Source organism: Arvicola amphibius, chromosome X, assembly GCF_903992535.2.
Source record: "Arvicola amphibius chromosome X, mArvAmp1.2, whole genome shotgun sequence".
In the NCBI taxonomy this organism is placed as follows: domain Eukaryota; kingdom Metazoa; phylum Chordata; class Mammalia; order Rodentia; family Cricetidae; genus Arvicola; species Arvicola amphibius.
In genome coordinates, this window is record NC_052065.1 from 67,739,182 (window position 1) to 67,754,789 (window position 15,608).

The following is a 15,608-nucleotide window of genomic DNA, read 5'->3' on the forward strand; positions in this document are numbered from 1 at the left end:
TTCCCATTTCCTCTCCTTCTCAAATTCATAGCCTCTTTTCTTATAAGTATGTTATCATAAATACATAAATACAGCTTGCTGAATCCATTTAGTGTTGCTTGTATTATGTCACTAGGGTTGACTACTTGGTATGAGATAACCAATTAGGGGAAGGAGATCATCCCTGAAGAAGATGTATTCTCTTTCTCTCAGCAGTCATTGAATGTCTAAAGCTCTTCATATAGGGTGGTACCCAGAGAGATTTCTCACATCTACATTGCCAAGCTGTATTGTCATTAATAAGGTCTGGTTTAGGCAACCATATTGTAGAGAATACAATACAACCATATTGTATTCCTGGGTATAGCTTCCAGGATGTAGTATATAAAAGGCACGATCTACTGGCTCTTACAATCTTTCTGCCCCTCTTCCTCAATGTTCCCTGAGCCTTAGGTGTAGATGTTGTGGTATAGATTTGAAAACTGGGGCTAGGCACCCCATGGTCTATTGTTTGCTGCATTTTGACGATTTGTGGCTTTTTACAATGGTTTTCAACTGCTTTTAAAAAAAACTTCTTTGATGAAGAATGAGAAAATTTCTTTTCTGGTTTTAAGGGACTGTCACTTTCCCTTTAAATATCTGCCATGCTGTCTCTGGTACAATAAACCATCCCTGTTTATGCTGTCTCATTTTAATACCTCATCATATCAGTCATGACCATAAATCTCTCTCTATTAATAAAGATGTTATGGATGGATAATTTCATGATGGTTGCTTCTTTTATATTTACCATTCGTTTTAGTGTACAATATCAAAAACAAATTATATACTTCTAAGATAATAATGAAGAAAATATATTGGCTAAGTTTTGGCATCCCCCCAAAAAAGTAATAAGCAGTTAAAAAAAGAATAAAAATAACTGAGTATGGAAGTGTGATGTGGGATTCCTCTCTGTATGCTATGAATATGTTTTATTACCATTGGTTAATAAATAAACTGCTTTGGCCAATAGCCAGACAGAAAATAACTAGGTAGGAAATCCAAGTAAAGATAAAGAAGAAAAGAAAGTGGAGTCTGAGGGACTCAACCAGCCATAGGAGAAGCAAAATGTGAGGTAACAAGCCATGAGTCTCACAGTAAAATATAGAAGAATGTTAAAGGGTTAATTTAGGTTGTAAGAACTAGGTTAAATCAGCCAATAGGCCAAATAGTATATAATTAATATTAAGCCTCTGAGTAGTTATTTTCAAAACAGCTGCAGAACCAGGCAGGATGAAAAACCTCCAGTTACACTTCCCTCATACTTTCCTTTTCTGAATCTTAACCCAAATTCCCAAATGTTTTCTTTCTAATATTCTGGGCTTTTTTCTAGCTATCTCAACTAAACGTAAATGTTTGCATTATCAATCAAGTGGCTCCTTTCTGATGATGTGATTTTTCCTTCTCCTACATGCTCCTGATATCTGCCATGAGGTTGCTACTAGACTTATGCTAAACCCATGCTCACAGACAGGTCCTCAAATCTCCAGTACTGTGACATAATAAGCTTCTCCCCTTTAAGGTACCTCTGATATTTTGTTGGGGAAAAATAAAGTAAAAGCTTTTCAAGAAAAAATAGAAAATAGTGTTAATGATAAAGTGGATAAATTAGAAGAACTGTATATTTCTAGGAAATGTGTAGAATGGTCCAACTACTGCTGCTGCTGCTGCTTCTGATAATAATAATAATAATAACAATAACAATAATAATAATAATAATACTCTGAGCACTTGTCAAGAAGAAACAGGGAAGTTAGCTCAAGATCATCCCTGGGAATATAGTAAGCCTAATGTCAGTCTTGCTACATAAGAAACTGTCTGTTAAAAATGTAGAATACCCAGAAGAATTACCAGGGGTTTCAAATAAGTCTTCTTTTACCTATGCACACCAATAGTGGAGGACAAAATAAAAACTGATTGATTATTAATATTCAAAACAGCATTATTCAAAATAGCAAAGCTGAATTAATTAGTCATGCTTTTATTATTTGAATGAAGGTTTGGGCACTAATATATTGCCATCCACAGAGAATAATTCTTCTTATTGGGCTAGTCAATACATAGTTTGAACAGGGCATATGTATTCCAAAAACAAACAATCTTTCATGAATAAATCCCACAAATTAAGTCCATAAAACCAAGCAACATATTCCTTGGCATAAATCACCACATGGCCAGATGCACTATTAAGAAATTCCATCATTATATTTGCAAGCATGCCTGAATTTACCCAAATCGCTAATCAATAACTATATACTCTACACTCCCTTTCTCCTAAAAACAATTTTTGTTTAGACATTCCTTCTTTCTTCCTTCTACCCATGACAACAACCTTCTGATTCCAAAAATGTCCTTTAGTGAATAGTTTTCTACCTTTCTCAGGAAACATAAAGAGTTAAAAAAAATATGTCAGTGGTGTTAGCCTCTGTGATAGTTTTCATTGTCAACTTGACTGACATTACAATTACTAAGAATTTGGAGCGGCTTACCTCTGCTTGTGTCTTTGAGATCACTTGCACAAAAGACCAATTAAGATGAAAAGATACACCCTGAATGTGGGAGGCACCATCATCTTACGGGCTGGAGGTTCTAGAAAATAAAAAATAGGAAAAGATCAAAATTAGCAAATGGCATGTATACCCCATTTCTCTGTACCTCCAACCCTGAATTGAACTACTCTTCTGTCATTCTCTTCCTGCCATAACAGGCTGAACATTCTGAAAGCATAAGCCAAAATAAATCCTTCTTTTCTATATTTTTTCTGTTGAATATTTCAGTCACAAGGATGAACAGTAATTAATTCCATTTCTCAGTGTCATTGCTATCATATTTATATAAATTAAAATCTAACCAGGACATTCACTGAGATTAGAAATAATTTTATTGCCCATAAATGAGTATATAATTAAAGAAAATGGTATATTCATCCAATAAAATATTTCTCTGCAAAAATATGCAAAAAACAAAGAAAAAGATCCATGATGTTGGACACAATGAAGATTTTCATATGAATGGGTAAGAAAACAGACAACACAAAGCAAAATAGGGAAGTATGGTAGCATCAAATGAAAGTGCTTTGTCAGATCAACTGGATAGTGGAACCCCAACTGAAGAAGATGTCTCTATTTGATTGTCCTTTAGGCAAATCTTTGAGGCATTTTCTTGATTAATGATTGGTATGGGAGGGCCTAGGCCACTGGCAGCAGTACCACCACTGGAGACATGGTCCAAGGTTCTATAAGAAAGCAAGTTTAGTGAGTCATTGGAAGAAAATAAGTCAGTAAGCAGTGTTCCTCTGCTCCTCAGTGATCTGTTTCAGTTCCTGCCTCCAGATTCCTGCCCTGCTGTATTCCTGCCCTAGGTCCCTCAGATTACAGACTATAAAATGTAACAAACCTTTTCCTGTGGAGGGAAGTTTCCATCCTGCCTGGTCCCACAGCCATTCAGTCCCCCAAAAACACACAGACGTTTATATTAATTATAAACTATTTGACCTATTAGCTTAATCTTATTAATTAGCTCTTACATCTTAAATTAACCCATAATTCTTATCTATGTTTAGCAATGTGGCTTGGTACCTTTTCTCAGTGAGACAGTCTCATCTTTCTTCCTCTGCATCTGGCTGGTGACTGACTCCATCTTTTCCTGTTCCCAGAATTCTCTTAGTCTGATGGCCTTTCCTACACTTCCTGCCTGGCTACTTGCCAGTCATTATTTTATTAAACTAATATGAGCTATAAATCTTTGCAGTGTACAAGAGCGTCATTCCACAGCATTTCCCATTTTTATTTTCAAAACAAGAACTCTGAATCTAATATTTTTATTTAGCATTTTTTCCTGACCATTATCCATAAAAACTGGTAACCAACACTCTAAATAAAGACAAATATCCATAATCCATTGGGGGGAGTGGTTGTAGTTTCCTAGGCTACTTCCTGCTGGTTGTGGGTGCTGATAATTGTATAGGAACCCCCCCAAAAAATCTGGGATCATGGTCAAGTCCTGACTGGAGTATTCTGTGAGGCTGGATCATCTCAGCCAGCAATCTTGAAGTTGTTCTGGATGTATAACTCAGAGGGAACTGGAACATTTTCCTCCCCAAGTTGACTCTGGTCAGTATTCTATAGCAGCAAAAGAAACCAAACTAGGATTTTCACTTATGTTACTAATTTAGACAAACAGCCTCCCAGCAGAGTTTAGTTCTGCTTAGCTAGCTTCTCAAAAGTGTCCTCTGGCTCATACCTTGCCCTGGAAATACTTAGTCATAAGCTTTTAACTTGGGTTCAGATTTTAGATCTAGACACAATATAGTGAGTGAAATTCCCCCTAAGACAAAGCAATTGGTTTACCTCAGTATTAACCCTGGAATATATACATCATGGAAGGGAGATAGTCCATTCTTCCATAGAATAAAAAGTGAGAAAGCCTCCATATAAACATGGCTCATGTCATCTTTGGTGTTTATCAGCTTTTCGCTTTTTAATTCTATTTTTCTCTTTTCAATGTTAATGATCTCTATTGTTATTTTTCTTGTCTTTACTTTTATGCTTAAGTTAATTTTTCTCACACTTTTCCAGTTTTTCTTCCTGGAAGACTAGAGATATATCTTCCAGTTTTAACATAACCTTTTAGTTGCTATGCTTTCCTTCTACGATTGTTTTAGCTATACCCTTCATATTTATATATGCAATTCAAAATACATTCTGATGATGGTTCTCTGTTGTTGGATATTGATATATGTTGGTACTCTGTGCTGATTTTTTTTCTAAACTCAATTACTAAATAAAGGGTTATGGTATAGAGATATTTTGAATTTTCCATAAAATCATGCTATCAAACAAAAATATTGTTAGTTTATCCTAGTGCCATAAATTTAACTTTATGGAACTGGTGAGGACTACAAATAAAAAGTCCAGCAGTGAATATAAATGCTGGTAGCAGGCATCCCACTATGTGGCCAGTCACAAAAAGGAACCTTCAAATAATTTACCACTAAGTAAGATGCTTTTACTACATTTTCTGGGTAAAAACTTCAAATTAAGAATATTTCATTCTATTTCTGGTTGCCTAGAGATTTTAATTAGTTGCTAATTTCTGCATCTATCAAGATGACCATGTGTTTATTCCTCATTTTTTCCAATTCATGGTGAAGAACATTCAATTAGCTTTTAAAATGTAAAATCAATTTTATTCTTCTAGATTCTCATAAGTTAACATGCTGTACCATACTTCTTATATACTAGCAGTATTAATTTAATGTTCTGCTGAATATAACCATTCCAATGAACAAGTAAGTCTTCCATAATTTTCAATTCTGATATTGTTCCTATATGATTTAATGCTGAAGCTTTTTCTAGCTTTAAAGAAAAACAGGAGTTGTAACGTGTACTTTCTCTCTAGACTGTAAAAGAGTTTGTTCAATACCAAAGCAATCAATGTTTTACACATTATGTTGCAAGAGTTTGCCAGCAAAACCGTCTGTGCCTCAGATTTCCTCTGGAAATGTTTTAATAATGAAATAATGAATAAATAAATGAAACCTTGCTTTCAAATTTCTAATATGTATACATTTCAGTTGTTTTAACTTATTTTAATGGCAATACTCTTATAAAACATGATTTAGACCATATTTCCCACAATGCAGTAACATTGAATAACTTCATAAAGTTCTTCAATTTGTAAGTCATTGTACAAAAAAACCTCATTATAATGATAAGTAACCTATCACATCTTTAAAATCATTTGGAGTTTATATGTAATTAAGTACATAAAGAGAAAATAAAGCATACAATTTTGTTGTTTCTTTAGCTACCAGTGGCAAAACCATGATATACTACTTCACAAGAGAATTCATCATAGATGACATTAGTGAACATAAGTGAATGTATAGCAAATAAATAGATGATAGTGCTACAAATGAACTAGATGTGATGGGAAGATGGAAAAACGGTGACAGTAAAGAGACTTGGCCTGCACGTGGCTACACTATAAACCATATTGGAAGTATCTGATGAGCTTTAATTGGACTATTTGTTTTCTCATTGATTTTTGAGCTCCTTATACATTTTTCTTATTGGTTTCTTATCATATTTATGGTCCATAAACATGTCACTCGGTTCTATAGATTACCTCTTTACTCTGTTCATTATTCCCTTGGCTGTGCAAAGCTATAGAGTTTTTTATATGATTTACCTGCTTTAGCTTCTGTTGCTCAAGTCTCTGTCACACTTCCCAAAACATATAATCATTAAGGCCACCATTCTGGAGCTTTCTCCCTGTGCTTTTCTCTGCTACTTTATAATTTCAGGTAATACATTTAATGTTTAATTCATTTTCAATTTACTTTTGTGTACAGTATTAAGTATGAGTCCAATTTCATTTCTCTGCATGTAGGTATCCAATGTTCCCAAAATTATTTTTTTGAAGATTCTTTAAGTTATTCATGTCAAAAATAAATTGCCTGTAATGTTAAAATTTATGCTTGCTGGTGTCATTTCTGTTTTTATGGAGATATAATATTATCATACATTTATGGCAGAACAGTATACTTTGATATATATGTACCATGTATAATAAAAAGAAGATAATAAGCATTTCCATTTTTCTAATAGTAATAAATTTTGTGTTCAGAAATGTATGATCCTTTCTAGTCATTTTGAAATACAATATAAATTGTTTTAAACCTACTGTACAATGTGAAAAAGAGAAATAAATCCTTCTCTTATTGAAATTAGCTCTATGTTCTATGCTCCTTGCCTTTATGCATCAATGAAATTAGTATTTTCAATTGCAGTAAATCAGTGGGAAGGTACAGCGTTTGTCTCTCTATGTTTGGCATACACTGCTTGACATATTGATCTCCAGTTCCTAAAGATTATGTTGCTGAAAATGTCAGGATTTCATTGTTTTAATAGCAAAATGCTATTACATTGTATACAATATCTCTTTCTTTATCCATGCATTCAATAATGGGCATCTACATTCATTCCATACTGTAGCTATTACAAATGGTGGTACGATAAGTACAGAATTACTAATACCTTTTATAATGAGCTTGTTTCCATTGGAACTATATCCAGTAGTAGAATTTCTGCATCAAATGGTTGCTCAACTAACCCTTCATGCTTGAAAAATCTCCACAATGTCTTACAGAACTACTGGCTATCCTAATAGACATTCCCATCAAAAATGTGTGAATTTCCTTCATTACCTTCTTGCCAAAACTTGGCATTTTTGTGATTTGATATTATGGTTCTGATTGTATTTCCTGATGATTACTGAATTGAGTATTTTTCTTATATTAATCCATATTTATGCTTTCTTTAAAGTAGTATGTTTTAGGACATTTTAAAAACTGAATAGATACAATTCTATTTGTCTACTAATTTTACCTGTGCCTTTAAGTCTTATCTTTTTTTCTCATTTTTTTATTAAAAATTTCCATCTCCTCCCCTCCTCCTCCCCCTTCCCTCCCCTCCCTTCCACCAATACCCCCACTCCCTCCCTCTCCAAGCCAAAGAGCCATCAGGGTTCCCTTCACTATGTTAAGTCCAAGGTCCTCCCAACTCCCCCTAAGTCCAGGAAGGTGAGCAACCAAACTGACAAGGCTCACAGTAAGCCAGTCCATGCTGTAGAGTTCAAGCTCATCGCCATTGTCCTTGGTTTCTCAGTCCTCCTCCACCGTCAGCCACATTCAGAGAGTCCGGTTTGATCCCCTGTTCCATCAGTCCCATTCCAACTGGACTTGGTGGTCTCTCCCGTTAGATCTGTCCCACAGTCTCAATGGGTAAATGCACCCCTCACGGTCCTGACTTCCTTGCTCATGATCTCCCTCCTTTTGCTCCTCATCAGGACCTTGGGAGCTCAGTCCGGTGCTCCTATGTGGGGCTCTGTCATTTTCTCCATCCAATGCCAGGTGAAGGTTCTATGGTGATATGCAAGATATTCATGAGTATGGCAATAGGATCTGGACATTTCTGGCACCCTCTCCTCAGCTGCCCAAGGAACTAGCTGGGGGCGTCTTCCTGGACACCTGGGAACCCCTCTAGAGTCAAGTCTCTGCCAACCCTAGAATGGCTCCCTTAAGATATATAAGTCCTTGTTCCCATATCAACCCTTCCTATATCCCAACCATCCTATTCCCCCAAGCTCTTCCCATCTTCCACTTCACACTTTTCTCTCCTCATCTCCCATCCCCCATCCCACCCCACCCCCAAGTTCCCATTTTTTTTGTCCGGCAATCTTGTCTACTTCCAATATCCAGGAGGATAACTATATGTTTTTCTTTGGATTCACCTTATTTAGCTTCTCTAGGATTTTTTACGAATTATAGGCTCGATGTCTTTTATTTATGGCTAGAAACCAATTATGAGTGAGTACATCCCATGTTCATCTTTTTGGGCCTGGGTTACCTCACTCAGGATGGTGTTTTCTATTTCCATCCATTTGCATGCAAAATTCAAGATGCCATTGTTTTTTTACCGCCGAGTAGTACTCTAATATGTATATATTCCACATTTTCTTCATCCATTCTTCCACTGAAGGGCATCTAGGTTGTTTCCAGGTTCTGGCTATTACAAATAATGCTGCTATAAACATAGTTGAACAAATGCTTTTGTAATATGATTGGGCATCTCTTGGGTAAATTCCCAAGAGTGGGATTGCTGGGTCCTGGGGTAGGTTGATCCCAAATTTCCTGAGAAACCGCCACACTGCTTTCCAAAGCGGTTGCACAAGTTTGCATTCCCACCAGCAATGGATGAGTGTACCCCTTACTCCACATCCTCTCCACATCATCTCTCATTGGTGTTTTTGATTTTAGCCAATCTTGTAGTGTGGAGCTGCGGGCTGCGTTCCTGCCGCCTGGCTCCTGGCCACCCAGCTAGCTTATGCCCCAAAATAACATCACACAAATTGTATTCTTTTAAACACTGCCTGGCCCATTATTTTCAGCCTCTTACTCACATCTTCTCTAACTCATATCTAATAATCTGTGTAGCACCACAAAGTGGTGTCTTACCAGGAAAGATTCTAGCATACGTCCATCTTGGGCTGGAGCTTCGTTGCATCTCTCTCCCTGAGGAGAGGCACGGTGGTCTAACTTAGGAGAGGCATGGCATCTGACTGAGCCATCTACCCCACTTCCTTCTTCCTGTTCTGTCTACTCCACCCACCTAAGGGCTGGCCAAGGCAGTTTCTTTATTAAAACAGAAGACTCTCCCACATCACAATCTGACAGGTGTAAGATGGTATCTCAACGTTGCTTTGATTTGCATTTCCCTGATTGCTAAGGAGGTTGAGCATGATCTTAAGTGTCTTTTGGCCATTCGAACTTCTGTTGAGAATTCTCTGTTCAGTTCAGTGCCCCATTTTTTAATTGGGTTAATTAGCATTTTAAAGTCTAGTCTCTTGAGTTCCTTATATATTTTGGAGATCAGACCTTTGTCTGTTGCGGGGTTGGTGAAGATCTTTTCCCAGTCAGTAGGCTGCCTTTTTGTCTTAGTGACAGTGTCCTTTGCTTTACAGAAGCTGCTAAGTTTCAGGAGGTCCCATTTATCCAATGATGTCCTTAATGTCTGTGCTGCTGGGGTTATATGTAGGAAGCAGTCTCCTGTGCCCATATGTTGGTATGTACTCACTCAGTGGATTCTAGACATATATGAAGGTCAGTGAGCCTATAATTCCTGATCCTAGAGAAGCTAAATAAGGTGAACACAAAGGAAAACATAGTTGTCCTCCTGGATATTGGAAGTAGACTAGATTGCCAGGCAAAAAATTGGGATCTTGGGGGTGGGGGTGGGGTGGCGGTAAGGGGTAATGGGGAGATGTGGAGAGAAAGGTGAGGAGGGGAGGATGGGGAGACACTGGGGGAATGGAATGGTTGTGATGGAGGAAGGGTGGATAGGGGTGCAGGGAAGAAGATATCTTAATTAAGGGAGCCATTTTAGGGTTAGCAAGAGACTTCACTCTAGAGATGCTCTCAGGTATTCATGGAGATGTCCCCAGCTAGTTCCTTGGGCAGCTGAGGAGAGGGAGCCTGAAATGGCCCTTTCCTATAGCCATATTGATGAATATCTTGCATATCACCATAGAAGCTTCATCTGGCGATGGATGGAGATAGAGACAGAGACCCACATTGGAGTGCAGAGACCCACACTGGAGTGCAGGACTTGAGCTCCCAAGGCCCAAACAAAAGCATTGTCTTTGACTACATTCTGAAGTGCTTTCTTTATATGCCTTTTGATAGTTCAAACTGCACTGTGACTGTTAGAGACCCTGGGGACTTTTGAAATTGGAATAAATGCATTTTACTCCATGATATGGCCAGGACACTATGTAGCCAGGGAGTGTAATGTGGTTGTTTTAATGAGAATGGCACCCATAGGTTTTGAATACTTGTTTCACAGTTGGTAGAACTATCTGTGAAGTAGTAGGAGATATGGCTGTGTTGGAGGTAGTCACTGGAGTGGGCTCCAAATTTTCAAAAGACTTGTGCCTTTCTCACTGTCCTTCTCAAAGCTTATGGATCAAGACCTGAGCTCTCAGCGGTTTCATCATTCCTATGCCATGAACCCAAACCCTCTGAAGTTGTAAGCCAATTTAATGCTCTTTTATAAGCTGCCTTGGTCACGGTGTTTTAATCACAGCAATAGAAAAGTAGCTAGGAGTGTGTATCAAATTTTTTTCCATTCATTTGTTGATTGGCAGTTAGGTCAAAAAAAGAATCCTTATCACAATGAGACAAAAAGAATCCTAAAATATTATTAATAGTACTGAGCTTTCACAAAGCAGCTTTAAAGATAAATCTAAAACTTTTAAAGTCAAATTTTCTCAGGAAATATTGGCAGATTTAAAATATAAAAAATAAACCTTAAAAACGTTTATTTACACTTCATCTCTGGCCTTAAAATCATCTGTTCAATCCATGTTTTCTATCTGTCTTTCTATCCACACATCCATATAATCACACACACACACACACACACACACACACACACCTGTAAAAAGTGACTTCTATACTTTACTGTGGCCCACTAGTATGTTATGGTATGTTAGGTATAAAAATATGCTGGGATATTAGTCTCCAGACTTTGGGAGGACAAGTAATATCTAGGGCTCAACTTCGAAACATACTAAGCATCTGCCTTTGTTTAGTCTGGCAAGCAATATAAATAGTCATTTTATATAACTCATATGTTAAAGTGATTCAGAAACATTCTAAGGAATAACCTGTGAAAGTTGGTCTGGATTTCCTTTCAAGAGTCCATGGAAAAAAAGAAAATTATTTTCTCAAGAATAACACAGGGTAATCAAATGAACAGTTAAATTAGGCCAGAACATTTTTACACTTGAGAAGTATTTAATGCATAGCACACTCATCCACATTTCTAAACTGTATGGCTGTATAACTTAAGGCATGGCTTAGAAGTTGTCAGTTATTCCTTCTATTCTTACAGTTGGAATTTTCTCTGAATTCTGGTCTTTGACTTGCCGTATTTGAAAGTGAACTTTATATATTTGAGCAAAAATTTCTGTCTGTAAATGACAGTCTCCTTTGGTGATGTCAAAATATAATCTTTCAAGTAATAAACAAGCAAAAATAAATCAAGTGAATTTTCTTCCTGTAATATTGTAGGAGGGCTTTGAGTGATATGATCAAAACATTTCATTTTAATGATATCTGAGGTCTTAATGATAGTCATGTAATACATGCAATTAAAGCTACAAGCTAGGTAACCAAAGAAAATTGTTTCCAGTTTTCATAAATATAGTCAGTGTGCCTAAATTCCTTATTGGCTCAGGATTTGGCGATTTGTTGTCCTAGAGGTGTTTGTGTCCTAATTAGGGGAGTGAACTTTTACACTTCCACAACATGGATCACTACAAAATAAAGCAAAATAAAATCAATTTTGGAGTTGTAGCTTATATATTACTACTAGTTATAAAATTCTCATCTACTTTCCATACAGGTATTCATCTAGTTACTAATTTCACTCAGTGCTTGTGCTGGCTGGTTTATGTCAACTTGACACAAATTACTTGAGAAGAGGGAACCACAAGAAAAAATTCCATCATTGGCTTGCAGGCTAGTCTGTGGTAGTTTTTCTTGACTGACTGTGTGGGCCAATAACATGGTAGATTAAGAACTACCACTGGCCTTGTTGTCCCAGGTACTATAAGAAAGCAGGCTGAGCAAGCCATGAGGATCAAACCAGTACAGAGCACTCTTCCACAGTCTCTACATAAGTTCCTGTCTTGAGTTCATGCCCTGACTTCCCTGGATGATAAGTTATAAGCTGTAAGGTAACATATAACCTTTCCTTCCCAAATTGCCTTTTGTCAGTGCTCACATTATTCTTATTTTGAAGACGAAAACAATTGGTTCAAAGCCCTCCCTTGGTATTATTGTCTTGTAGAGCTTGAAATGGGCTCAGACCTGACGCAAGCCAGCATCTTTAAATTAAGGGGGAGCAGGGGCAGTAGTACAAATCCCTGCAGAAAAGCAGTGATTTTATAAGATCATTACAAAAATATTGAGAGGGTTTTAGTGCAAGGAACATTTTCATGACTACTCCAGTGTTCTTGTCGCATGCATCAATCAGCAAAGCCAACATTCATACTGGTGATCCTAACTAGGTCTGGACGAGCTTCCAAAACTTTGTAGTGAAATCTGTTTCCCCTTTGTCCACATAACTTACCTGGGTTGATACTAACATTCTGAAGCTATAAAACCTAATCAAGTTATTTTCATATGTTACTCATGTTCCCTATTCAACACAGAATTAGACCATTTTGAACTAAATTTAAGTTAAATAATGGTTAATTCAAATGCTTTTGCATAGTAGGAGTTTTATACACCACACTTATCTACTTGTCATTCTCTGGGCATGTATTAATTTATCAAGAATCTTCCCTTTAATATTGGCCTAATCCATAGTACAAAGCACAATGGGACAACTGCTGCCTAAAGGCTGAAAACAATTACTTCTGCTAATGCAGACCAAGATTGCATTAGCTCTTCTCTCTAAGTATATACGTCACTTCTGATTCATTTTGAGATCACGCTCTACTCAACCCTCAGGTTGTTTTCACCCCATGAACTGTTGTTAAATTCGCATGTTCCCAATTTTGTGTGTATATGATTGGATTATTTTTTAGCAGAATTCAGAAAGTGAACTTGGAGGTCAATTTTGAAGAAGGAAAAGGAATGTTTTGATGGGTTTTCACACTGGATTCTAAAATTCGAAGGAAAGGTAAAAAATAATGCAGTAAATACTGTGGGAGATTTAATAACAATTTCCCAGGAGAGGTGAAAAACACGAGACAACAGTCAAAGAAAATCAAGAAAAAATAAGATTTATGTTTCTTTAGATAATGAACTAAGCCTCCTAATAGCATTTATTACAATATGTCTTTAAAAGCAATAATTTCTCTTGGGATGAAGAACATCACATATACTTTGTGAACTTCATAAAGTTATAACAAAAATAAGATCTGCAAATCATCACAAGATCTTCTTCCAAAGAAGCAGTCTAACTATTACAATTGGACATTTACATGTGGGTCCAATAACAAAATATAGTCAGTAAAAATAAACATAGAATGTAGAAGGTTACTAATATATTAATGAAGAGATATTTGATAGACCTACTGTCTCTGAACTAGAATGTGTGAATGTTGTGGCTACATAACATTGTATGCTAAAACACATCAAGAGATATTTCTTGAAAAAGATTACTGGAAGAAGCAATATTTATTGTGTGACTTTTCCTGGAGATACATAAGCAAAAACATCTACATACTCTACATATGGAACATGTGACACACCACATTAATGACTTTACTGTAACATGGTGGATCTGTGAGTTTACTTGGGTTTGTTACAAAAACATGGATGACGGAAAGGTGGTTGCAACACCAAAACACCCAGGCCAGCCTGAGTGACAACTCACAAAGATAGCACTTTTGTACTAATTCCCTGCAAAAATTTATAGATAGCTTAACAGGTGGGAAAGTCTCCTCATGGCTGATGAATACATTTCAAATTTATTGCAGCACCTCTATACCTTGGTTCAATCTGTTGAAAACAAAGGATTCTAGCCTATGAACAGGGAATGATATTACTCTTATTAATGCTAGCAAAAGTAAATATAGTAGCTGTTAATATACAATTAATTAGCTGTTTGAAATTTCATAAATTACCTGATAAATGTTTATATTTTTCTGTTAAATTCTTGAACAACAGACAGTTGTCACAAGTTTCAAATAATTTTTCACTCATTTATTTATATACTCAATATGGTAAGCAGCTAAAAGTATGAAAGCAAAATTTAGGGTTTAAGAGTTCAGATGAGATGGGTTCATAAATAAGGGATTTAAACATGTTAAATTCTATAATGCAGTATTGCAAAAATTTTTTTAAAAAATCCACCTTGGGAACATGTAACCCATGTGTGGTTGCAGGGTAGGGGAGTAAAATCAGAAAGCTGTCTTTAAAAATGTACTATATATATTATGAATACAGTATCCTTTCTGCATGTATGCCTGCAGTCCAGAAGAGGGCGCCAGATCTCATTAAACCATGTGGTTGCTGGAAATTGAACTCAGAACCTTTGGAAGAACAGTCAGTGCTCTTAATCGCTGAGGCATCCCAATCTATAGATTCAATGCAATCCCCATCAAAATCCCAACAAAATTCTTCACAAACCTTGAGAGAACAATAATCAACTTTATATGGAAAAACAAAAAACCCAGGATAGCCAAAACAATCTTATACAATAAAGGAACTTCTGGAGGCATTACCATCCCTGACTTCAAACTCTATTACAGAGCTACAGTATTGAAAACAGCTTGGTACTGGCATAAAAACAGAGAAGTCGACCAATGGAATCAAATAGAGGACCCGGATATTAACCCACAAAACTGAACACCTGATTTTCGGCAAAGGAGCTAAAATTATACAATGGAAGAAAGAGGGCATATTCAACAAATGGTGCTGGCATAACTGGATGTCAACCTGTAGAAGAATGAAAGTAGATCCATATCTATCACCATGCACAAAACTCAAGTGCAAATGGATTAAAGACCTCAATATAAATCTGACCACACTGAACCTGATAGAAGAGAAAGTGGGAAGTAGTCTGCAACACATGGGCACAGGAGAGCACTTCCTACATATAACCCCAGTTAGCACAGACAATAAGAGCAACAATGAATAAGTGGGACCTCCTGAAACTGAGAAGTTTCTGTAATGCAAAGGACACTGTAATTAAGACAAAAAGGCAACCTACTGACTGGGAGAAGATCTTCACCAACCCCGCATCAGACAAAGGTCTGATCTCCAAAATATATAAAGAACTCAAGAAACTAGACGTGAAAACTAATTAATCCAATTAAAAAATGGGGTACTGAACTGAACAGAGAATTCTCAACAGAAGTTCAAATGGCCAAAAGACACTTAAGGTCATGCTCAACCTCCTTAGTGATCAGGGAAATGCAAATCAAAACAACTTTGAGATACCATCTTACACCTGTCAGAATGGCTAAAATCAAAACACCAATGATAGCTTATGCTGGAGAGGTTGTGGAGT